Source organism: Bombus flavifrons, chromosome 6 (genome assembly GCF_040668555.2).
Source record: "Bombus flavifrons isolate JBK064 chromosome 6, iyBomFlav1_principal, whole genome shotgun sequence".
In the NCBI taxonomy this organism is placed as follows: Eukaryota; Metazoa; Arthropoda; class Insecta; order Hymenoptera; family Apidae; genus Bombus; species Bombus flavifrons.
The window spans coordinates 9,783,891-9,810,822 of record NC_138447.1 but is presented as its reverse complement, the minus strand read 5'-3'; the positions used below and the strand labels follow the sequence as shown (position 1 = coordinate 9,810,822).

The 26,932-nt window shown below is 38.6% G+C and overlaps 1 protein-coding gene across 10 annotated transcripts in view; it reads right to left on the bottom strand.

The window, feature by feature from the left end:
- The window catches only part of Trpgamma (Transient receptor potential cation channel gamma), a 100,858-nt gene that overhangs the window by 66,900 nt on the left and 7,026 nt on the right, over positions 1–26,932 (bottom strand). For 3 of the 10 annotated variants that reach the window (XM_069114937.1, XM_069114936.1, XM_069114938.1), the window contains exon 2: positions 13,041–13,094. The exons of the other annotated variants lie outside the window; for them this stretch is intronic. The gene's annotated coding sequence lies outside the window, so the exon portion shown is untranslated. The remainder of the gene's footprint in view (positions 1–13,040; positions 13,095–26,932) is intronic. 10 annotated transcript variants of the gene reach the window in all.

Here is a 26,932-nt window from a genome sequence, read left to right as displayed (position 1 = left end):
GCATATTTAACGCGCGTAAACGTCCACAGTTTAATAATTGGTGAAAATTTACAACTCGCAAATTATAAGTTATCGGTATGATACAATAACAAGCTCGGTTATCAAACAAATAAAATTTCACGCGTGCAATGCGTTTTACAAATTGCGAGCCAATTGATTATCCCGTTTAACGTAAAATTATAAAACGTATAAATACAATTTCGAACATTGTAAAATAAAAGATTATAGCCTAGAATTTTCGTTTCATCAATTCACCGATATTATCGATCGGCAAGTTATTGTGTAAGAGAGCTGTGTTACAGCTGAATATTGGCGCCACCGCAACAATTCACCCACTCAAACAGAAATCTGCGCGGCTATTATTCTATCGATGATATAAACGATATAACACGTTTACGACATTTTTTCGCAGGAGGATTCACGATAAAGACCATTTCGGCATATTACGATGCCTGACGATTTACAAGCGCCCAGAATATATTCAATAAACGAACGTTTATTGAATATCCCAAGATTCTATCCTTCCAAGCTGAGATTTTCTGTGGCTGCAGTTGACAAAGAACATTTCTCTTTCTTTTCGCGTTGACACATGAAATACGTCCTACCCGAAGAAAATAGTAGCCGAAAATGGACACCGTGAAAGGTATTTCTGAAAGAGACACGAAAACGAAGAGAAACGAGCCAAACCTACCGAACGTCTCTCCACCGGGTTTTCTGGATAAGATCAACCGAATAACAAACGTAACCGGAACGTTAATAATCTCGAATCTTGATTTATCATGTCGCTGCAACTTTGGAATTTTCTTTGTGCCATACTTTGCATCGTATAATCTTTTCCTTCATTCTATCAAAGTAATGTGCATTCTCTTGAACTTAGTTTAACAGACATTCGTCAAGGTCTGATTTCAGCATCCGCTAACAACCCACAAATCGTCTCAACATCAACTCCCAACTGTTATCGTTGTTAGATCGTAGGTGACTCGTAAAGTTGGAATTAATCGTAAGTCAGTCTTAACATATAAATTTATTTTTAACACTCGCCGTATGTTTAAGACGATCGTCCCTGTTGTATGTTAATTTTTTACAAATACAAGTATATATATATATATATACGCAGTGAATATGTTGCAGCTTGTATATACATTTTCAGATTTATTTTGAAATTCTATCGACATAATTATGATAGTCGTGCTTCGTTACATAGTGCAACGCAGAGATTTCAAGATTTATATAACACACACACACGCGCAATACATAAATAAAAGTGTTAGTAAATGTCGTCAACGTATTACAATTATAACTAATCGTAATTTCAAAAATAAACTATATGCCACGTTATTGCGCTCTGTTTATTCTCACCGGGAGCACCAAAGGTTTAAATTAAATGGTTGGATAAATAAATAAGAGTAAACGAAGTTTCCCTTCAATCAGTGTTCTCAGAAAATAAGATCTTTTGTCAGTGAAGAAAAAACGAGGGATAAAAGTAAACGATAGTGGCACGATGAAGAATGGACAGAGACGTAATATAAACTATACAATGGAATCGCAACAATAGGGAAACGCAGCTTCGTGCCGAGATACCGCGCGTACAGATGGATTCTTTGCCATAAATCAAACATTACCGAGACGATCGTCCGGTTCGTTCGATAAGTGTTGCAGCCAGTGGACCGTGCACCTTGGAAAATCACCGCGATATTTATCGCTTGGAAACGAATTTTTCGCCTATGAACAATTCGATGAATCGACGTATTCGGTGGCTCGAGCGGTCGAGAATTTCCCCGAGGTATAGTTTCCATCTGGATCATCCATCGTCCATCGACTATGTTTGTTACTATTCGGACAAATAGACTTCTGCGCTTCGAATCATCGATACCAAGACTATATAAGATTGAATTTCCAAGAAACGGTGAGAGTCGTCGAATCGACCATCACGTTTAGCAAATGGAATATTCAGCGTATCGGTGGAACAGACTGAAAGTTCTTGAGATCGCTTCGAAGGAGGCCACCAACTATATGAACTGTTCTAGTATTTTTAGGTCAAGTTTTATCAGGATATTTTATGAATAAGAGGAAAGAAATGTTATACGGAATGTTAAACAAAAGCGGGGAAAATTTATAAGATACGATCCTATAGATCGAGATAATAAAGAAGATTTATATACAAAAGTGTCACACGAGAGTTATTCTTCGAGTTATAAATAATTTTATTTTACGCTGAATGTACACTAGCAAGTGTCCCGGGTCAATAAATCATGAAGTTCCCTCATTTGTTTTTATGTTTAGAATCGATCATATAGATATTTTCCAGATATTTCAGGGTATTCTGTATAAATATAGATTGTTTGTGGTTCTATCAAAAAATTACAAGAGACGTACCAAGTATAAAGGAAATGGTAACGCATTTACGATTATTAACACTATCGGACAAAAATAGATTCGAAATTCAAAACTAAGAGAAGTTAGATTAACATTGAAATAGTCGATGGAATATCATTTAACTTAGTAGCTTATACGAAAGAGAAGGTAGAATGTGCTGGTACATCAAGAATTTTATTCGGAAATGCATGAAATTTTAAGTTTATGATATATGTACGTTAAATAACAAAGTTTTGTTACAAAAAAAAAATATTTTCAAACTTCCCAGCGGGTGTGTAATCATCAGATATTAATAACCAAATTTGTAATTCTTTTAATTACAAAATGTTCACCTTCCTCTTTTATTTTGATTTTCGTTCATCTTCAAAGTAGAAAATATTTTCTCGTGATATTTTATCTCCCCTGGTCCATATTCTGGTTACATATTAAGGGTCGTAACAAGAGCATTATAGACGATGGGTAAACGATAAGGTCGCAAGCCAGTGGCTTAACAAGGAGGTCGTAATTCTTCAGGATGCAGTGACAGGCTTATTTAACCGAAGGTCTCGTGAACTCCATCTTAAGCATTCAACATCTTCATCTCGAGTTGCTGGCCGTATTCGCCAGCAGCGGAGGAACCTCTATCGTATGGGATGGAAATTGCACGAACTCGCACGTACAACTATCTATTCGCACGTGTGCGTGGTAGAAACGAAGGAAATTCGAGATGTCAGCAACGCAGGAAGTACTTTTCGCAATTTATTTGTCTACATTTATATGCGAACGTTGAGTTATTCGTATCGGTTAGTCATTTTTCCATCGAAAACACATTTATCTAAAAACTGGAACTGCCGATGCGTGTAATTGTTTTATTGTCGCGTTTACGATCGAAATTTTTATTTTCAAGATAACAAATATATATATATATATATGGAAAATGGGCATGGAAAATATCGTTCATTTGAAGTAGGGACTCGTCTGTCAATTACGTTATCTAGGTCAAATTCTTTTTTTACACCGCTCTCGAAATGGATTCTACCGTCGCTGCTAGGACAATTACAGTTCCAGTGTAATCATCATCAGACACGGCGGCGGAATCGAAACGCGAGAATTAATAACTCCGCAGAGAATTCGGCCGCACCTTTTGCATTCCAGTGGATTTCAGATGGTAGCTAGACGCGGTTAAGCTAAAACCCCGCTCGAATCTAAGGATGGCTAGACCTCGATCTGAATATTAATTTCATGCGAATCGTTTTGGATATTCATATCGAACGACGTGTCTAAGCTTTGTGAAAAAACGATAGAACGTAAAACGACCCAGAAGTGGACGTAAGTTAACATTACGAGACTGGACCTGGCAGTAGGTCGATATTAGAGGTGCTCAGGTATAGAACAACAACGATGATATTAGAGTCGAAAATGATAAATTATGAAAGACTATCCGTGTCATCGTACGGAACGGTGAAACGAAAGAAATATTTTATTATCGATTTTTGTTGTTACTGAAGTGACACCTATACTTAATCATTTTAGTGGTATACACGTATAGCCGTATATACACGTACAATCACAGCCGTGTACATAGGCGAAATACAGCACAAATTGTCTATTATATGATACAGGAAAAATACGGTTACATTTTTCCATTTGCATTAAAATCTCTTCATTTAAGTCAATTCTATTTGAATTATTCTACTGGATAATAATTTTACTGTAGATCGTCAATTTGGAACGGTCTATCTTCAAATGCAATTTTCCAAAACTTGCTTGCTATTGAAAATGTTAACAAAATAATCATAAAATAGTAGTTATTATAAAAATATTGTCGCCAGAGACGAGGAGCAAGATAAACTAATATTTCGTTCCATCGAAATTTTCACGAAACGTTGAGGGGTTGTTTGCTCGGTTTTAAAAACGAAAAGTAAAGAACCTGCTGATGCATCCTCCTTGAGAAATCTCTCGAGGAAAATCGTAAAAAACACGAAACTTTGAATACGAGAAACGTTCAACGTTGTTATCCGTAAATTCCATATCCGGTTCGTACCGCCATCAACGAATCCCCAATGCGCTAAACTTGTTTGCGTGCAACAATGTTATCTTTACGTTTTCCTCGTAGACAATGCATGCTCGATATCTTTAAAGAAAGAAACGTCGATTCTCTGGGAAACTCTTGTGAATACGAATTCTATTCATAATATGGATACTACGGCTGATTTGTATTAACGATACGTATGAATGTTATTGAAACATATGAATTAATAGTACGATCTAAAGCAACAGTTATTATTTTCTTGTGGAATCAACAGATACATGAAATATATCTTATATTAAAAATCCAAACAAATAAATCTTCGATTATAAAAAATTAAATACGCGAACGCTTCGTTCAGAAGAAACGTCCGAATGATACCAATGCATCGAGTGTCTGATCACGCGAGAAGAATCTACTTCTATGACGATACTATTAACCGTTTGCACTCCGAATTTTATTTCAATTTCGTTACCAGCAGCGCCCAACGCCTTTAAGTGTTTTATTTGAAATTTACTTTAACTAAAAAATAAGCCAATTTAAATAAGTAAAGGAAGAAACAAATTTACTTAAATACCAGTTTTTTTCACACTATTGTTGTATTTTGTAATTTTTAAGTGCATGATATAACTTGAAACAATTTCCAGGATGCAATTCTGGTTTTCTTTCGCACGTTTTACAAAAAAAGGTGGGACTGAAAGAATGTCGAGTGGGACTCGACAAAGGAACTCCTGAGATATAAACTGACGTCGAGTCACACTCGACATAGGAGTGCAAAGGGTTAAAGAATAAAATCGTCCTCGATTTTTCCATTTGTAATTGTGTAAATAAATGACGTTTTATTTGAAAATACGAACAGACGTCCACATAGTTTTGAGCAGTAGTTATACACACAAATACAGTTACAAGAGAAGTAAAAATATTCAACCGTGTAAATCGAACGAATGAAATGATTTGCTTTCTTGCTGCTCGTAAATCATCCTTTACGATTGATCGTGTCAACCGTGTTAAATTCACGCTACCGAGTATTAATCGAGTGGAACATAAAACCAAGGCGTTTTACGATCTCGTAAGCTTTGTCGAGCAATCGAAAACGCGTTAAATTTCCACGATCTAACGCGTCTTCCTGTTTACTATTGTCGTCAGACTTTACGCGTAGTTCATCACGGAACAAATTACTCGCTGCTAATGAGCTTTTCTCAGACGGATTCTGTAGAAGACAAACACGACCGAACCAAATACATAGATGTGAAATACATAAATGTACTTACGTCACGTCACGTTTTCACGTGTACCTCTATAGGGACAATAAATCCATCGTCAAATAAAAGCGGTGCACTGACCTATCGACGATGCAATCATTTTCAAAAGCAGAATGCGATAACGTTGCAATAATGTTATCTACAGTGGCTAACGAAAGTGTTTGGATTTCTATTAGAGAAAACTTTTATTCGCATTATGAATTATCCATATGTTATACATGTTGTGTGTTACTATGGGAAACAGCGAGTAATTTCAACATAGAAATTCTTCAACGATTCCAATTAAAAATTCCAAGATCCTTAATAGATACACCTTGGCATGAAACCAACGAAACAATCGGGACCTTAAGATACCTACGGTTAAAGAAGAAATATCCAAATTTAGTAATAGATATAACATAAGAATTAACAACCAGCAAAATCCACTAGTTGCTCGATTACTTGACACGACGGATCAGATCCGCAGGCTAAAAAGACATTACTCTCCAGATTTAAACATTAGATTCAGCTAAAATCAAACATACGATAATCATTTATTACTCACGTTATAGTACCACGCCAGAATAATTTACTTATAATTCTCAATGAGAATTGATTGTAAACTACCTCCAAATAAAACAAAAATGTTGTGTGTCGTATATAAAATTTATTTTATTTTAAAATCTCGTGTAACACGTATAATATATGCAACATTTCTACAGGTGCATGGATATCTTTAAATTTCTTGTCGATCTTAATGATCCCAGTTCCAAGGACGCTTCATTTCATAAAACCTTTTCCATCTTCTACAGGGCAACGTACCTAAACTGAAAAGTTACGAGCCAGACTGGCGAGACATTCAGACTACGTTAACGAAACGTCGTAAAGCACAAGACGATGACTCTGGAGGGCGTATCGTCGGTCGAGTTTCTACGAACAGGCCGATCGTAAAACGCGACGAGGCTGAAATATAATTAAATTCGATGGTCGCGGTATAATTTCCATATAATTGGTATTAAACCGACTCTCGGTGTAAAAGAAATAGGTTTGGAGTGAGCTTGGCACGTCGCCAATGATTTATCGTTCATCTCTTCGTATTTTCTTATGTATCGTAATCTTGTTATGGAAACGTTCTACGTGAAAGAATCGAAGTAAAGAATTAACAAATATTACGTTTTATCTTTCTCTTTCTCGATATAGATAGACGGAATTGCTTCGAAATTTCCGAAAATCTTCGAGTCACGTTTAAACGATTCTTTCAACGACAAAGTAAAAGTACAACGACGCAGATTGCATAGGATTGCGCGGTTCATGCAATGTCATAGTCATCCTATAATTATTCCAGCCTGGCGACGCCTACTTTATAAATTACAGCCAGAACTGTCACCCACAAACTATCGATTCATCGTTAGACGTTTAGGTAACTACGAACGAGGTGCAGCATAGATAACCAACACTTTATGGAACTTCCTCTTAAACAAACTGGAATACTAGTTTTTGATGAAAAAATGGCAAGTTTCACGATGCCCTTGGCAGTTTCGTTTGACGAAGAAATTACATTTGCGACGAACTTGACAAAGTTATCGGATACAAAAAAAGATTTCTTCGTACACCGAAATAAATATATCGCCAGATGAATTAAAGGCAATGATAACTAACAACGAATATCGTATTCAATATTAAAGTATTATCATATTCGTAATACATATTTCAGATAAAGTTACTTTCTTCTTTTCCACAGAACAGAATCAGAGATCGATCTAATAAACGGGAATAGAAATATCAAAGTTATTGATACTTTGTGGAATTTCTTGTTATTACACGTCGTTAAATTTATCGTCGGTAGTATGCAGAATTTCAGCAAATTTTATCTCATATCGATCCAACATAATACGATCTTTACGAGAAATACTCTAAACCGTGTCACGCATGAATATCTTTATTAAGTAATAAAGTTTATTATCTACAATATATAAAAGCAGTGGAACGATGCCAATAACCGTTTTCGTAGTTCGCGATTCACCGCGAACGCGAAGAATGTGAAACGAAATCGCGAGTCTACGATCATCGCTGGATGAGCAGAAATCGCGCGTGATCTTTCACAAAAGTCGTCGCCGTATTCGCAGCTGGTAAATGCGCGCAACTTTCTCGTCCAAGTTTCAAGAAACTATCACGCGAACCATGCTGTTTCCGTATAGCATAAACGAAGAAACTCGACAAGTTAACATCGCGGAAATCTTCCCAGCGACTTTAATAAATCGTGCGCGAGTTCACCCTCTATCCTTCGGCGACAACTCCGAGTTTAACCGCAATACTTTACGAAGCCACACACACTTGTCCCAATTGGTTTTCCCCTTTTATTTTCAACTTTCACGAAAGGAAATACGTGTTTTTCGACGTGCACCGAAAGAAATATGCGGATGGATGAGGAATATCGTTATCAGTGTGACAGGAACAAGGGGCGATAACGGAGTTTACGTTTCTGTCACAATCTCGTTCTCTCGAACCTTCTTTCTGCGAATCTTTCCAAAGTGCATTCTTCTTAGTTACAAGATTATTATTTTACTGGCGGAACATTGGCAGATATAAATTCATACGTTTTTAGCAAAATTTTGAAACTTTCTGCAAGCCATTAACGGCTGGTAAATCGAGAATCATTAAATCGCGGTTAATTATACGTTCGTGAGAAATTTGATATTTATAAAAAAATGTGTATACAAAATATGCGAAGTAAAGCTTGTTCTCGTTGTAAAATTTAGAGCGTAAAACAGACATCCATTTAACTAGAATGTCTGTAGTTAAAATAAATAGAAAGTAGAGGAGCAAACGAACCGAGAATCAAGAAAGAAACGAATTTAAATGCTAAATTAACATTAAGTTAATACAGTTCTAATTACATTGTGCGACGCAGTTAACATACTTCGAAAACAGTGAAGCTTGGAAAATGAAAGTTTTATGCATTTTGTACTGGTATTGGAGCAAGAAAAGATGAAATGTTACGAGAATACACACGAAATAAATATAAATATATGAATTTTTATATTACATCGTAAAATATTATGCTATGAAAACCTGCCAGTGTTTATACAGTTTACGCTACATTTCTACAACAAGAAATACGCGAATACCGTATTTTTTTCTGTTCTATCGAGACCTAACAGAAAGAGAGTTACGTAAGTCTGGCTCTCAGCTACAGGATTGCATAAATAGGCGTTTTAAGCAAGATCCGAGCGGATTTAGGCTTATGAAATATTTCCGGTGAAAAGAGATGACTGTTTTTTTGCTCGAGTTTGTTCAAGTTTCACCGGCGTTTCCTGCCAAACGAATGGTTACAATAAAACGAGAAGAAAGATTCCGCTGCAGAGCTTCGCTTCACAGTTGCTCGCTCGTCTACGCCGGAAGGCACGCGCTCATAGCATTTGCCGAAAAATAAACATCAAAACGAAACAAACCTGTCAGTTTCCGATTTGATTTCCTATCGAGCCACGGCAATAACTACCTTTCAGTTAAATAGCGTTCAACAAGATAGAAGGACACGATTCAGGAATACACAATGGCTGCAATCAACAGCGGATTTGTGTTGGTGGCTAGCAGTTGTTTATTCGAGAATCGACTTCGATTTCTCACGGAAACCGTTCGACGAGTGAACTTTGCCCTCTCTCAGCTATTCTTCTCCAACTCTCCGTCAGTTTGACGGGACAATGAGGAGAGACCGCCTGCGACCGAATAATTGAAACCATCAAGAAAATCAGTCCGCGTTATACTTCGCTAATTAATCTTCCCTTCGCGATCGTTTCAAACGACAAGTCTGCAATTTCTGTCCTTATTCGTCCTTATTGCCGCTTGTCTGTTCCTGACTCTGCGCCCTACGTTTAAACGTGGTCCTTGCGTAATTAATCGGCTTGTCACGCTTATCACGCTTATTGTTGAGAGGCCTTCTTCCCTTCGAAGATATCGACAACGCTTATGTAAGAAATGTTTCAATCCGTAATTACGAGAGGCTGAGAATTCGTGCGAGATGACTAACGATGGAACGATTTATGCTAGTGTATGGTGAATTATGCTAAAATAAGAAGCGATTGAGAGGATGCACGTGGGGATTTAGTTGCACGTGGGCATTTGGTTGCACGTGGCAAGAATGTGTGTCGTGCGTGTGAAATCTTTGAGATTGCTATACGATTGAGAGTCTTCTGGGGATCGTTGAAGAGTCGAGAATATCATTGAAAACTCGAGATCCATCATTATCATATTACCGTTAAAGAAAGATTTTACTACTTTATTTTATATCTAACTCCCTCGATGTCAGCGACTGCGAGACTCTTACAAAGTGGAAAACTTTCGGGTAACAATTTTCAGATAATAGAACAATGACGAGCTCTTTCTCTGTGAATATATTACGCGCCAATCACTTGAAAATACATCTTCTTCGTGATATCGCTTTACCATGCATCGGTCACGTGACAGTAAACCTTATTTTTATCGATATTGATATCGAGTACTGTCTCGATTGTAGCGATTCTCTTAATAAACGATCTTAAATTGAAATACAAGAACGTTGTGTAAAATGAATGGCCCATTTTTATAAAATTGCCGGTGAAATTATAATATAGAAAAAATTATATTTTTAATATAATATAACCAACACGAAATGCATTAGTATAAGTGAAATGATATTCCAAATACTTCAATAATATTTGAATTCTACACTGTTGAATTAAAAGATGTATCATACGATCCACATAAACGCATAAATCAGACGAGATACGAAGTTCGTATCGGTACCAAGGGATTAATACGAATGAAAAACTAACGGCAATCCAATATTTTTATCATTGTAGTACTCTTCCTCCTCCAGGCTATTGATGGATCGATCACACGTATCCTTGCATGCGAGGAACCCGATTTTCCATTGACGCACGATCATATAGTGCGTTTCGTACGTATCGATCAATGCGGCAGTTCATCGAGGAAGAACGCTCGTTACGCATGCCACTAGAAGACGGGATCACGGACGAGGCTTTCAATTCCAATTAGGCTCGTATTCAGCGGTGAGTTTGAATCGTCGCGTCTTCCGAAAGGTTGGAAGGAAACGCAGGAAGGGAGAAAGCCCATAGCACGTACTACGTTACTGCCACTCAACTTTGTCTAGCGGCGCAGTAAAAGCAGCAGAAACGCTTTCAGCGTGTCGAGTTCAAGATAAGCCACGTACCCCCGTCCTTTCCAGCTTTTTTCGCTTCGTGCTTCTCTTTCTGTTTCATCCAGACCCTTTTCTCCCTGTAACTCCTTCGAGTATCGCGCGTTATACGCCTTTGCTTTTCGCGACGAAAGAAGAAAGAGCCGAGGCAAAAGGATGAAAACAACGAGGAGAACGGAAAACGTGAGACGGAGGGAACACAGGAAGCTGAAGGAAGAAAGGGAGCGTCATAGGTAAAAAGCTTTCTCCGCTACTCTTTTATTTTCTAAGACAATCGAGAAGGTGCGATGGGGAAAGACTCTTCTTTCGACGGTGTTGTAAATGCGACGAAGTGCTCGAGATATGCCAGAAGCTCGAGTCCGTTTAATGTAAACGACAATACGATACGAAAGTTACGGCAACGACCGCAAACTTTTGGTCTTTTAATTTTTCAAAGTACACGCTCGGTCACGGCATCCCGCTACAAGAGCGTGTTTTAGAGATGCAACCCGAGATATTTCCAACCTGAGGTTGGTGTATTTAAAGAGAGTTTTTTAGAAACGCCTCGGGTCTGAGGCTGCTTCCGCATTAATAAAAAACAGCCCAAGTGCACTTCTTACGACGTCGTTCGGAAAAAGAGGCATCGAGCCACGCTTTTCACAGAGATTCTCGTCGCCATCCTTATACATATATCGCAAATTAGATTTAAATCCCGCCACCCTCTTCCCCATCCCTCTATTCGGTGTTTTACGCTAGAACCGTTCGCAGTGATTTGGACCAAACGTACCTGGCCTTCTTTCCTTTCGGCTCGCATCTCGTTTTCCCGGAATAATGCAGATAGAACGTTTTTGTTACAGTCTATTTGTTTTTCACCCCGATCGGATTAAAGAAATTGGAAATTCCAACTGATCAAAGAGAACGTGTAGTAACGCATCGTCAAAGGGTTATGAATAAGCCGCATTAAAAACGTTATATTACGGAAATCGATTGAATTTACAAACATTTCGAAAAGCTGCGACGCGATGGAATTAAGGTGAAATATGATTACGATTTGGATCACTTCAAACGACCGCGTTGCTTGATACATATGTATGCACATACATATGTATTTGATCGATTCGATGAACCTGACTTTCGTTCCACTTGGCAAGAGCTACGTGTCATCCGTAATTTGATATTTCTTCCCACTGTCCAATACGTTTCTCACCCCTGTTGTGCAGACCATTGTATTCAAGTAGGAGAGAATAATACTGGCTAGTGCCACTAGTTCGTAAACCAAAACTCGATACGTATGCCTCTGTCGCAATCTCCAATGGAATCTCTTTGAATTCCGCGTCCACCGTTTCTAACTGTTTCACGATCCGTGAATCTTCGAGGAAATTCCATCAAGATTGACTTGATCTGTCGTGGCCGCGGCAACTCCGACGAATACGATGAATTATGATGCACGGCATCGTGATTATTTACAAAAACGTTCGGTTCCACGAAGCGAATTCACGTAAAATCTGTTCAACAGGATTTGGATAGAATCGAAAAACTATGAGATCGACGCATAATTGTTAAATGGTTACTACGTTGCTACAATGCTTGGGAATAGCTTTGACAAATTCTTGCTATCGTATTAAATCACAACTTTGCATGGAAATAAAATTTTGATCGATCAATTGGTTTCTTGATAATTTGGATCAGAGTATGAAATCAGCACGTGTCCCAACACTTATTAACTGGTGTGTACGTGGCTATGTGAATGTAACGTTGTTGTTAATGTATAATTCGATCCAGCGAATCAGCTAACGTGCAATAGTAATACACCCTAATAGTAAGACACCCTGAATAAAAATGTTGAGTTCGCGCGCACGATTATTTTTTACACAGCAACCTACACGCAACATACGGCAGAAGTTTCAGGAAATTTTGTGCCACCTAAATGGTAAGAGCATTATTATATTATATTATAAAGAATATAAATTTAAAAATCAAGTGTCTCTCGCGTGATAATATATCATCGTCAAGGGAGACGAAACGAATGGAAAAGTGACATGTGTTTCGAGAGTGATACGACCTATATTGCTAGCGTAATTGCATCGACTCTCTAAACTACGACGAAATAGATGCACGAAAGGATATCGATGTAAGAATCTAATATCCAGGAACTGAGTTTAAGCTGTAATCACGATATACAAATTGGCTCGCTACCTCTCCACGAGGAAAGCTGCCTTTCGAAATTATTTCTAGACAATACCTGTGCCAGAGCTGAGCCCCATTCATCGGATCAGCCCTCACGTCCTCGTCTCACCTAGAACAGAGAACGGCGTTTCTGTTAATTAGTACACCGTCCGCGCGAGTAATTAAGGGTATGCAGTCGAGGCGATAGGATACGCAGCGTGCCGCGTGCTGCAGCATATCCAATTTCGAAGTCGACATTATTTCTAGACTCTTTATTTCGAAACTTTTATCCACCGACGGAATTAAAGTAACCGATACAATAACAGCTTCGCGATTCCGTATTGTACACTCGTTTCGTTCTTTTCTGTTTGCTTTACGCTCCTTTCAAGGATTCGTTATGGCAAAGACAAACGAGGAGTATCAGGACGCGAGAAGGAGCACCAAAGTTTCTCTTCGTTCGACCGTTCTTTCAACCACCAGACTCATCTTCGTTGTTCCTTAGCGAATAGAACCTAAATGAAATTTTTACGTTTACCGATACAACGATGATAAAGTAGCGAATCAAGGAGCGAAGTGCAGGAAAATGGATGCAGCTGCATTTCATTTCTTCTCGTCGATTCTTCATGATTATATCTTACGCTTTGCCTGGCACTTGGTATAAGCCGAGGGCTTTGAAACTGCTAGCGGGATACCAAAGGAACTTTACGAGCGGCTTGTATTCTCGGATCACGAACTACAGAACTCGGAGGTTCAACCCAACTATTGCCCTATGACCGACCGGATAACCTAAACTATCGAGAACACCATTGAGTTTCCATCTAGCCATACACCAATTCCCTGATCATCGCTTTAACGAGGAATAATAATCGGCAAAACATCGTACTTAAGCGAAACAATTCCGCTGGAGTTTCCTCCCTAATTGTTTAAAAGATTAAGCGGTGGGAACAAGCGCACCAGTGTACAAAGAGAAACGGAACACTTCGTGTTCCTTAACTAAACTATTTAATTTTTTCAGCGCATTTATTAGCTTAATTGTAGGAAGTGAAAACTGGACAGAATTATAACGTTCTTGTGGCTAACCTGACGCACTTTCTACGGTGTGTTTTCAATCATTTTTCAGACTAAACTATTCCTTCGCGCATCACTCGCAATGGATCCACAGATCAAAATATGTCCGTGTCTTTTATAACGATATATCGGCGTATTCCAATAAACCTTCCTAATTTCTTGAGAAAATAAAAGCAATGGGAAGAAACGAAGGAACAATGATAATCGATAAAACATCGTACTATAATTAAGGAAAATGCTTTGTCTAATTTCTTAACGACGTAAGGAGAAGAAAGATAAGAAAGAAACGACTGTATATTTTTTTCAAAAAGTCAAATTTGTCCTGCTTTCGAACGTGGTAATCTACGATTACGATAGAAATCGGATCGTAACAAGCTTCACGCGACTTTCCTAGACCAAATTTTTCTACGCCAAACAAAACTCGGTGGAAATAGCGGCATTACACCGCAACAGGAAGTTCCAACGACGAAACGGAGCTCGGTAATTTCGTGCTGAACAATTTCAGCCACCGAGGGCTGAACCAATGTACACGCTGCTGGATGGTCCGCAGCTGTTGTTGAACTCACGAGCGCCCACGTGAAGCTCTCGTGTTTCATTCAACGGTTCTCCTCAACGCCTTCACCAACTCCCTCAAATCAGCCATTATGTTTCTGCAACGTCTACGAAATTAGCGATGTCGATTCACCAACGTGTCGTGATTTCTTTCTGTTACCGTAAGCTACGAACAAAAATTCTAATTTACAACCACGACTAAGATATTAGATTATTCGTAAAGTCCGTAGTAAAATTGAAGAAAATTTCAGAGACAATGTAGGTATTTTTTAAAATTAGAATTTTATATAAAATAATGCATATACCATTGTTAGAGCGAGAAAAGATTGTAATTTTCAACGATGAACATTAAAAATATCGGCGACTAAGAAACATTCATAAACGAAGTATTTTTGTAAAATTACTAGCGTATGACGGAAACAAGCTTCTGTTCGTATATTTTACAAGAAATGATTCAAGCCCCAGGAACTATAGCAACCATCGTAAATTCATAAAAGTGAAAGATTACGATTTATAATTTTAGCTTGGAACAGCACGTTGATATACAACGTACATATAACACTTCGAATAATCTATATTTCACTTTAGTGAAATTCACTGACGAAATCCAAAATTTTGCAAGGTGCACCTAATCACATAGAACAACTTTGTTGGAATAACCAACCCGTTTCTTCGTTTCCAAGAAAATTGAGGTTATAGAGATATATTAATATGAGCACTTAAACATAAAGCAGAACAAAGGAAAGGTAGAAAGGAAACCGAGCTTAACGCTTGTATATACGTTGCTGCAGGCATTCGAGGTGGAGAAACACTCAAAGAACTGTGCGTCGCTATGAGCTCGTAAGATTCATTATTGAGAGCGTGACGAACTTGAAGAAAAGCTACTCGTCTTAAAAACAGTGTTTCATTGAAGCGTTTGTAATCCGAGATCGTTTAAACAAAGTATCGTCTAAGAGCTAGAACGTTTCAAATATTAACAGAATGGCTACGATAAATAAAGAATTTCTGGATTTCCTTCCAGCCTATTATTTATAGAGATTTCAATGTCGATGTAATTTGTTAAAGCAGAATTATATTGCAGTGGAATGTCAATTATTAGAATATCGAGTACGGAGCGATCGCCTATCCCTAAATCTCGATTAATTAAAAATTTTCCAACGATCTCTTTGAAAAGTAAAATAGAAATTATTACGTTTTTATTCTAAAGTGTTCCTTCTCGTTCAATATCAGCATTTCTGAGATAGTTCACGATCAGAGATGTTCAGGATCTCTCACACAAAATACAATTATTTGATTATACGACTATGTATTGACTATGATTGATTATGTGCCATGATTAATTTAGATAATCAAGATTCCATTATATTATTACTGCATTATGTATTTCGACGTGTGCTTAACAAAACAAAGGAAATGTATAATCGAGCAATAATTTATCGGATAAAAAATATGTATCGAGTTCAGGCACATTGCGTAGACGAAAAAGGTACTCCACTTACTTTGCTTGGCTTTACTTGTCGATGAACATCTTTGCACAAAGATAATATTATTATACGACAAATTATTATGGAAACATGTCATGTATCTTATTCTATACGTTATAGAATATGTAAGAAATAAGTCGATATTGAAATTCCCATAATTAATCCTTTCTTAAATAACCTTCTTTTATTAAACTCTTCGTTAAATGAAACAACGTTTATGAAAAACTTTGTCGCATTTTTATCATCTAGAGAAATAATAATGTGTATGTATACATAGAAACTAAATACATGCCGTGTGTATCAAAAGATTTTTATCGTGCACCTGACTCTTGTGTATCCAACAGAGATGAACGAGGCTGTTTTGTTAGCGGAGATGGCGCTATGTTGCGATGCCATTCCATTAGAGGATTTTTCCCATAAGTTACCCTTAAGGTCTCGTTGGTTTTGCGAAGAAAATTGGCCGACTGTGTCCGAGAGAAGTTCCACTTCAAGACAAACATTTGTGCTAGCCAATAAAACGCACTGTTGTAGCGAGTGTTATTGGAAGGTTACAAGCTTTGTTGATACGTACACAGAAACGCGTGATCCGCGACAATATCTTCAAGTAGATGCTCGAATGAATTTCAGATCGTATAGGATATAAAATCTACTTGAGATTCGACATAGCTCGGGATAATAAAAGAAGCTATTCTGTATTATCTTGATAATCGATATTTCATAAGATATCGAAAATTTTAGATGAATCATCGCAATATCGAAATATCATGAAACAGAATTAACAGGCTTAAGCTTAATTTTCCTCGGTAACTAAGAATTCGAGAAACCATAATTACTGCGCAAGATCGCGTACAATTGCCATAGAAATAAAGGAGAATTGAGAAAAGAGAGGTAGGTACGTGTGACACGTGGATTTAACGAGTTCTGTGTACCAAGACTCCAATCGTCCTGTATACCCAGGCGACTTGTTTCAAGAAACGTTTAAGTGTATTACTGTTTGCGAAGTATCCAGATAGAAATAGCCGATACAGCCGAGTGAAACGTTGTTCTAATCCCCTGGCTCTCTAGTGCAAAAGGTGACAATCGTAAAAAGCAGACCGCTCGATGTCTTACTGTTAGCCGGCGCCATAGTTTGCCCGAGAAACAGTCAAGTTCTTGCGATTCTCGCGAAGAATAAGAACATCGAGAACCAATCGATCGAGCTCGTTGCTTTTTGCTCGGTGCTAAGAATACGATTGCAATGGAGGAAACGAGCGCGACTAATAAGGCGACGAAAGTTTACAAAATAACGAAGAAAAAGGAACAAGTATCCAGTTTCTACGTAGCTTGACATTTAGATGAAACACGCGCACGATTTATCGGAATTATTGCTTTTACAAATGTTTACGAATTCGCAAGGGACGATCTCATTGAAAAATCGATCCATCCGGCGCCACGAAATGAATCAAATGGACACGGATGCGACGTATATTCCCGTCTTTCGACGCTGACGACTCATTTCCCTGATCGATTCCAGCTCTGCCGATAATTGCGCAATTGCAAGTAGCTGTTTAATTAATTCGTGCAAACGTCACGATACAATGCAACGTCCTATAGTCAACATTTATTCTTACAGTATATCACCGTGGAAAATAGAGATGGGAAAAGAGAGAGAGAGAGAGAAAGAGTAACTTATCCGAAGAAAGAACTCGTGTGATTCAACGTTAAATATAATATTACACGCGAACGTCCGTTTTATTTACATTGAGTCGAATTTACTGCTTTTCAAACGTCAACGTTAAATCTTCTCGGCAGATATAATAACGTGTAATTAGAACGTCTATCAACGCGATTCTTCTAATAACATTTTAACGATTCTCTCTATTCGACCTCTGTCAATCAACTGGAACGTTTTGAAACACGAAAAATACTCCGAATTTCTCGATCAAATTTCTGCCGCTGGTTTTATTGCCCATATAAAATTGGTAGGAGGTTAGAGAACAACGAGAAAATTCTCTTTTAATCCGATAGAATCGAGAAAGGCTCCCTATCAATCGACAACATCGTGCCGCAAGATCTTTCATCACGACTCCCAGAAATTAGGTTCTCCCTGGTGGATATTAAATGACTGATTACAATGCCGTCGTAGACAAGAAGGACGCGGCAGGAGGTCCCGTACAAGGATTATTACCAGCATGTTTCATAGTGTCAGCGGGACTTGAAACTGTGTTTACACGAGCACCGATATTAAATTTTATTTTCATAAAACCAGCAGAGATACAGCGAGAGTGCCTAGATTAAGACGTACACTTGGCTGCTTGATAAAAGAGACGTTTCTAGCAAAAAAGCCGCAGGAAACGTTGTTAAAGGAATTCTTCATTCTGTTTGTCCAAACTTCGTTTAATTAATGGTCGAGATCAGGGCGATCGATAACGAGATAGAAGAATAAACTTGGAGAAGACATGCACGAGGTATTTGTATCCTCACCTTGCGAATAAAAAGCGTTCACACTATTACGTATTTCGCTATCCATGTATATGTGATTCTACGCACAAAAATAATCAAAAAATGTAGAATAGCCTTTTTTCATTTAATTAAGGATTACCTTGGAACACGCGTGACTGATAAATTCTCAAATTTAATTTTCTCGGAAACGAAACACCACTTACGAAAACAAAATGTTACTCTATACTTTCAACTTATTTCTGTATGTAGAATCACCATCTATAGTACTACGGGTTAGGTATACGGGACACCCTGTAGACAAACTTCCCACCTAGAACGATTCCAGACGTGATTAAAATCGTACGGTTTGCATTGATTAAACTTCGACTCTTGATCTTCTCATTATCGGAGCCGAAGGTCGGAGGAAAAAGCCGGAATGCGTACTCATTTTCAAACATTCCACGAATAGTTTTCGATACTCTGGGCCGTCCCTGCACGCTCGTTGAATTTTCTATTCACATTACTGATGAGACATGGCAACGTATATTTTCTAGAATTCCGAACAAACAAGATTCCATGTTTCACGAGTATGTTTCACGAGTATGTTTCACGAGTATGTTTCACGAGTATGTTTCACGAGTATATTTCACGAGTATGTTTCACGAAGACGTATTCCGCTTCTTCGAGTCCTTGGTTCCCTTGTTCTACGCTCGTGGGACCCCCTGGTGCTATCCTGGCACATCCATAAATACACGCACGCAATACGTGTGCACATTTATCCGATTCTTCGACTATACCAGAGACAGAAACTAATGCAGGATTTTCATTTCCTATATCTGTTTGCACGTAGAGATTTTCAAATGGACAATGTAACAAAACTTTGACGAACGCTGAACGAACACTTGAGTATCGTTTTTGTCGGTGTCAAACGGAAACGAAGAAGCGTGTGGGTTTGAGTAAGTTGAAAAATAAAATGGGAAAAGACTTGCTGAAAATCTTCGCATCGCTACAGTCCACTTGGTAACAAACGAGCGACGCATGCAACCGGAAATGGTGCTTTCTGCACTGCTGACACGAGAATAAGGATAAATCGTGGTTCATATTGGCACGTGTGAATTTCAGGGAAATTTGCAATGGAAAATCAATAAGATATTTAAATATCTCCAGCTGACTTGAAATTGAAAAATATTTGGCAACAAATTACGATATATCGTGTCACGTACATTTATATACATTCTATCGAACTGATGCGAATTTAGGAGAAAAATTGTGAATACAGTAGAATCTTCTTTACCGAAGCAGCCTTTATCTGGACGTTTTATTGTCTCAACAGCATACTTCCTATTAGAACACGGTATGCAAATGCATGAAAGCATTCGAACGTACGTAGAAAGCTTTTATGAATACATTACGTGTACTATAGGAAACATTTTGAAATTTCCCCAACACTGTTACGAGACTCGACTATTAAAATCATATTTAGTAGTAAAGCAAAACAAATTTAAAAATGAATATTATAAGCTATGAGATACCTATTTATTTCATTTCATTTTGTCATAAATATTAGATTAATCCAAGTGCTAAATGCTTGTTGTTGTATCATATTATTATGAAAAAGACTCTTATCCAAACAGTATTGTCGCCCAATTATCATTATACAATTCGTATCACGGCGATTCTACCATGTACGAATTTCTCATTTTAATATGGTACAACCGGTGGGAAAATCGATCGCTGCGTAAACCTTGACCCCGAGAAATTCGAGAAGCGATTTATTTTTCGTTCGTCAGTGACAGCTTCACCTTTTCCAAAGATCGGTGGACTGTGTTTCCGGGACGGTTGCGCGGTCGTTTAAATTCCGAGAGCTCGTGGATCGCGTTGAAATCATCGATCGTCGCGTTCAAAGTGTATTCGGTTCGGCCTGTCCGCGGCGGAACGCGTGATCGATTGAAAGAGTAATTGCGGTTGTCTGGCTGGACTGATTCCAGAGCAACAAGTTTTGTTGCGTGCCACTGAATTGCAGTCGATGGCGATGTCTCGAAAAAACATGCGGAAAAGATATTCATGAATCAGCTAGGAATCAACACGGTGCGTCGTCGTTGATTTCACGGAAATTTCAAACGCTCGTCACCTGTCGGATTAAATACTTTAAGCTCTAAATCGCTTTGAATTCGGTTGTCCGGAATTCCGACCGAGATTATCCCGGTTCACGCGACCGAACATTGGTCGATCCCACGCTGAATCAGTAATTCAGTGACGAAGTTCGAGATGAAGCTCGCAGAATGAATAACTGCTACCAGGAAGTCGAGCTTCAAAGTCAGCATGAGAGACCGACTGCTTTAATGTTCGCTGCTGATTCTCGTTTACAGAATCGATATTGCTGCTAATGCGTCGCGATGGCCATTTATCTTTAATTATTAGATAAGTGTGATACGCGTCGCATACGCTTCACACTCAGCGACAACGGTGCAAAAAACGAAGACCGATAATTGCAACGAACGTTATATTATTTGCGTCTCTGGTAACAACCGATAGATAGGATCAGTCCTTTAACGAGAGAAAACTATTTAATTACAGCATTCTATTTCGAGTGGTCGACGTACCGCTCTTTAACAAAATGTTTCGTAAGAGCTTGTATTGTCTTGCTCGTAAAGTTCACTCGTTTGTTTCAATGTATTTATATAACTATAATTAATATAACTATACTTAATTCTATACGAAGATCACAAGAGAAAGAAATAAGTTAGACTTTTCGTATTTTATAGAGGCACGACTTATTATTTAACGAAGTCTCGTTTTCATATATATGAAACTCGAATTAAATTTCTCGAAATGAAACGAGAACTCTTTTCGTCTTTGCCGATACTACATTTCCAGTTCAGGTTTGCATACAATTTCCCTTTGCCAATGCAATGCAATTATGCCTGCACCGCTGTCTGTAACAGACCTCGTTATTTGGTAGAGTCAAAGGTAATTACAGTCACCCGAATATCGCCGGCCTTTTATTTTACAAATATCCCGCTCGCAACTCCGCCCGTTCATTTATTATTCATCGCCTTGACAATTCTCGAAGTCTTACTTCTGACAGAAGACCGCGATGTCAATGAAAATGTTCCTTTCGAAATTTCGTCAGCGCGCGGTAACGCGTGACCAGAATCGGAGAACGAACCTCGATATAACGACAAATGCAAATTGGATGATTCGCCAGAGACTGATTTTAAAGTAACGCGACCAATAGAACGAACGATGATAATAGTCTTTTATTTTTTTTTCTTTTTTTTTCAATTCGTTCCTACGATTCATCCACGACGAAATTCGAATCGTTCGGTTTGCTCGGCTTTAATTCAGAATCATCTCTGCCTCGTCTCTCTCATCCATGCGTACGCGGTTTGATCGTCGACTTTAAATTTCCACGGGGGAACGTGGACTTAAACGGAGGACAGAGTTTCATGAAAATTGAGAAAGTTCGGCCAAACAGCCGGAAAAGTTCCCCGACCCATCGATCCAATTCAAAACGCATTACAGCGATGTTAAGGGATTCCCGCGGCTGACGAAGGAGCAGGTCGCGGGCAACGAAGCCAGTTAAAGACACGAGCTGAAGGAAGAGCGGCGAGAGGGCTGTGAAATGGTTGGAGTGGAATCAATGAGGATGGCGTCGCTCTGGGGCGTCGACGTTTAGCTACTCGCCGGCGCTGCCGACTCCTCGCGAGATTCCTCCGCATCCTCAAACATTCGACACGGAGAAGGTAAACAGAAAGGGAATTCGTTCGATTACAGCGATTACCTTATTACCCTTTCGTTGAATGTGTCGTTGATCGAGTTGGATATCGAACCGTCGTAATTCAGCCTCGACTAAAATCGAGACATTTCAAAGAAACTTTCTATTCGAGCGAATTTCATTATTTCGAGTAAAATAACTTAGGTTCTTTTCCGAAACTCGTCCTACCGTTCGCTAACTGCTAAAGTTTAAGATACGATGGCAAACGGTAGGACAGAAAGGATTCGCGATGTTGTTTAGATTGTTGCAACATTTAACTTGATCCAAGTTCTTCCTTCAAACTCGTGCATATCCAAAGTGAAGTTGAGGAAGTTTGTTTGTAACGTGGGACAATTCTGCGTTACTAACTCGTTAAATTCGTTGAAACTGTCGTTGCTGCACCGTTATTGTGTAACTAATTAAGAGACTACGAACTGTTTCTGGTAATTGGTGCTAAACATCAGGAGCACCGAGTATTCATCGAAACAAGCAAAAAGGTCTCAACGAACGTGGGTTAAATATCGTTAGTTTTGGAGTTACAAGACGCTCGAGTATGAATACAGATACCTAAGTTTATTAAAGCTTTTTGTTTGCTTATTTATAATTTCTTGCAACTTTCTGAAACACTCTGTAGATACCGGAACGGCGGCACGGTTCTTTGAACTTGCAAATGACTAATATCGCCGTTAAATATGAATCAAGAGTTTGAGGGGGGACGAACACGCGCGACAACCTTAATAAAATGAAATAGACGAGATCGCGGTTACTCTTAGGGTTGCCCCGCGCGCTAACGTAATTGCATCTTTCGCCGCGTTAATGGATTCCATAGAAAGTTTCGCATCACTCGTGACAAGACCGGAAGGCGTTACGCGTCACGTTACATCGTACAGTTCATTCTTAACGACGCATACGATTTTATCGAGAATAGTTCTTATTGAGATATGTTTAATTTTGTGTGCTAGACTAGATTAGCCGCGTAGTAGTGACACATGTATGTGAATATGAGTGTGCGGAAGTATGTGTGTGCGCGGCGTCTCGAAAAACAGATGAATGTAATTGTTCCGTTGGCGGTCTGGTATGGAAGATGGTGAGACAAAGTGCTGAGACGCGTGCAAATGTATATCGGCGAAGATCCTGGGAATCGTTTATTAAATAAATCTAAAACTATTTTAATATGAATTCTAAGTGTAACCTTAGTGTTCCTTTACTTTTATTTCGGCAATTAAAATCCACAATTCTCAACAGTTCTATAATACAATAGAATGTCCAATACGCAAACTTTCCTCCAACCGAACGTTCTATCAACTAAACGATATTTCTTACTCGTGTCGTCCTACGATCTCGTATCTTGCCTGTTCTGTTATGATATTATGTTAATATCTTACATCATATGAGATGGCAACAAAGAGGAAACGTATTGTATTGAGTGTTGGAATACAGCAAGGAATACTTCAGAAGCTGAAAACGAATAAAAAACTGTCGCAAATATTGCAAAAATCTGTAACCCTTTCAAGATCTACGATTAGTGGCACCTAAAATTAAAGGTGCAATTGGAAATTATTTAGGTGTCTCAACAAGTAGACAAATTTCAGTGAAATTGAGAAATAAGTATATTTGGACTTTGTATAGCTATGGTTTATGTTGATAAATTAAAAGTAAAAGAATATCAATATTTAGCCACGTATAGCTCAGAAAGATTGGAAAGAAATTATATAATAATGCGTAATAAATTATCACTTTTTATAAAAAAAAGATAGTGTCACAATTTCAGCCGTTCAATTATCCGAGAAATACGACTGTCCAATTTTAATTCGGTTAATCGAGACTCTGTAATTAGGACATTGGAAATTTTATTTCTATTGTGTACAGTCGTCAACGCCGAAACAGCGGATGAATAATTTTTGTTGTCGCAAAATCGTCGATTCCAATCTGACTGCATTCAGAAATTTATGTAACGGCATAATGTAATTTGCGATCGCATGGTTTCAGAGATCTCGACCATCTCGCTGCACGAGCGACGAATAAAATAAAATTTATAACGACGACGTGCGACGCTCGATACGATTTCCAGCTGATGATCACGCGAAATTGCTACCACAAAATTAATTCATACGTGACAGCTTGTTATCGAAACATATCGTTGATCGATTATCGAGTACACGTGTATTTTCCAACACTGTGTAAAACATCGCGAAAGCGGCCGAAGTTCGCTTCAGCGGTTGAATTACCCTGTGGTTCACCGTTCACTTGCGATTTTACGCCACGCAATGATGATATTTCCCAGACCTTCCACCCAGAAAATTTAAATTTCCGTTGTAACAAACTACCCTGGCTGCTAATTTGCATACGCATCGACTGCTACCTGTAAATTGCACGCATGCAAATACATAGCTATGCGATAGATGCACGTGCGAGCACCATGACATTGAACGTACAAGTGTATCGAAACTTCGTGTCGATATAATAGATACCACACGCGTAAATACGTGTACCTATCCGTGTTTTACATTGTGTACACACTACTACGTACATGCGTGCGTGCTTATACGATCCGTGAGCATCTATTACGGGCATGTTGAAGCGCCGGAATTATTTCGCACTAATCGTCATCTCTGGATCATGTGACTCGTAATTTCGTAGGGCTGCAAATAAGCGGTATATGCCGCACCGTGTCAAGGACGAAGCAATCATCTCCTGTAACCTGTATGTGGCATTTAATTTCCGGGTGCAATGGTAGACGGCGTTTTGCCATTCTGAAACGACCCCGCTGGTAGCCAGCTGTGCTCGAGAGATCGGTCAAGTGAGTTCGATCGAACTGTAACTTTCTTAAATTTCGCTTGGAAGAAAGAACGAGTAGGTACGATGGGGAAAAGTCGAGCGTGACAAAAATGTGTGCTTCGAAAACGGGAATATCGCCGTGTGTACGTGCAATATACACGAGACGATTCACCGGAAGCTTTTATAGGATACGAGCACGAGAAAAATGAAAGGAAAATTGTGCCTCGTAAATACGTGTTGCTGCAATTCTAAGCAACAAATCATTTTGCTCGTTAAATTTCTTTGGGGCGACGAGTGTCGCGGTAATTTTAGAAAAGTCTGAAGGGTACCATTTCTTTATCTATCGGCGCAAGGTCTTTCGACGTTAGAGAGCGAAGCGTACAGACGCGCGGTTAAATTATATCCCGCAGGTTTTAACCTACACGTAATAAACGATACGGTGTTCCATGGCTCAATCCTCTATCCTACGCGAAATATAGTTATTTTCGGCAACTAATCAATTATATTGCGTTTCTTCCCCTTGTGAAATCACCCATAATATATCGCACGATAATCATTCGGTCGTATTAAACATCTACTTCCAGACATCTCTACGATATTTATTACTAACGAGTTCAAGACACGTTCTCGTTAATTATATCTTCACTGCAAATAGATAGAAAAGAATTTTAAGGATCGTTCGAAAAATTCGTGACACTGTTTAATATTAAATAATTAATTCGGAAATTCTTCCTAGGTAAATATGCTCCGGCATCGTTTTATCACAGAAACGTTACCTATTTCTATCAAAATATTCGGTGCACGATGGAATATGCTCGATGCTAGTGGAAAACGGTAGTCTCGAATGACCCAAATAATTGAGCGCTCCGATAACCTCGATTCAACCGATGAAGAAGAATGAGAATAGGATAGTAAGAGTCCGGCCGAGGAATAAGGTAAGAAGATAGCAGACGAAGAAAAGGTGCTACGGTTAAAGTTCCTCTGAGTGTCCTCCCCCTTTTCTCTTTCCTCGTCTCGTCATTTCATGGTATTTTAACGAGCACTTTTGTGCACGACGTTGAAAGGGAAGACCGAAGTTGTGCCTGCTCGTTCTGTAGTCTAAAAAATTATCGTATAGCCAAATTACAGCAAATAATCGGGGATCAAAAGACAAGACGTAGGTAGGGCAATATTCTACACTCTTTTATATCGTTCACAAGCCGAAACTGACGAAAGAAGAGATTTTATTTTAATTCGAGTACTATGTTTCGACTTTTGAATTTTACTTCAATTATTTCACAAGTATGTTCACCATGGAGGCACTTAAAAAATACAATTTTACACAATTTGTTTCACGAATTAAAGTGTTATAGATTTAGGAGCTTAAGTATACAGTTCTATATGGGTTTCTCATAATCGGCAATGTCACGAACCATGCGATATATTGTTTTAAATTGCTACTATTTTATGCAAATGCTCTTTCCATATGGAGAATAATGTCAGAGAGAGAGAGAGAGAGAGCAAGAAACAACGAACCGTTCGTTTCACGATTAACTAAGCTTACGTAGAATTAAACGTTGTGGATGTTGAGTTAAAAGGAAACGAGTTTCGCAAACGTAGCAGCTCGACGGAGATACAGAGGAACGTAACGTGGTCAGACGACCTGGGGATATGTCGGGTAAATTTGTGTAAACATGTCGTAGTCGATCAGAGCGAACGCATATCTCGAGATTGAAGTTTGTATATAAATGGGCAGGCGTGTGGTCAAATAAAATATCAAAAGTTCAACTTACGCCGTAATGCTTCAAACAAACTAAAACCGGAAAAACCGAGATAAAATACATTGGGAACGTAGGGTTTCGATAAACTGGTTCGTCGTTATCGACACGATGACGGTGAAATTATTGACGAGTGCGGCTAAGGAAACGT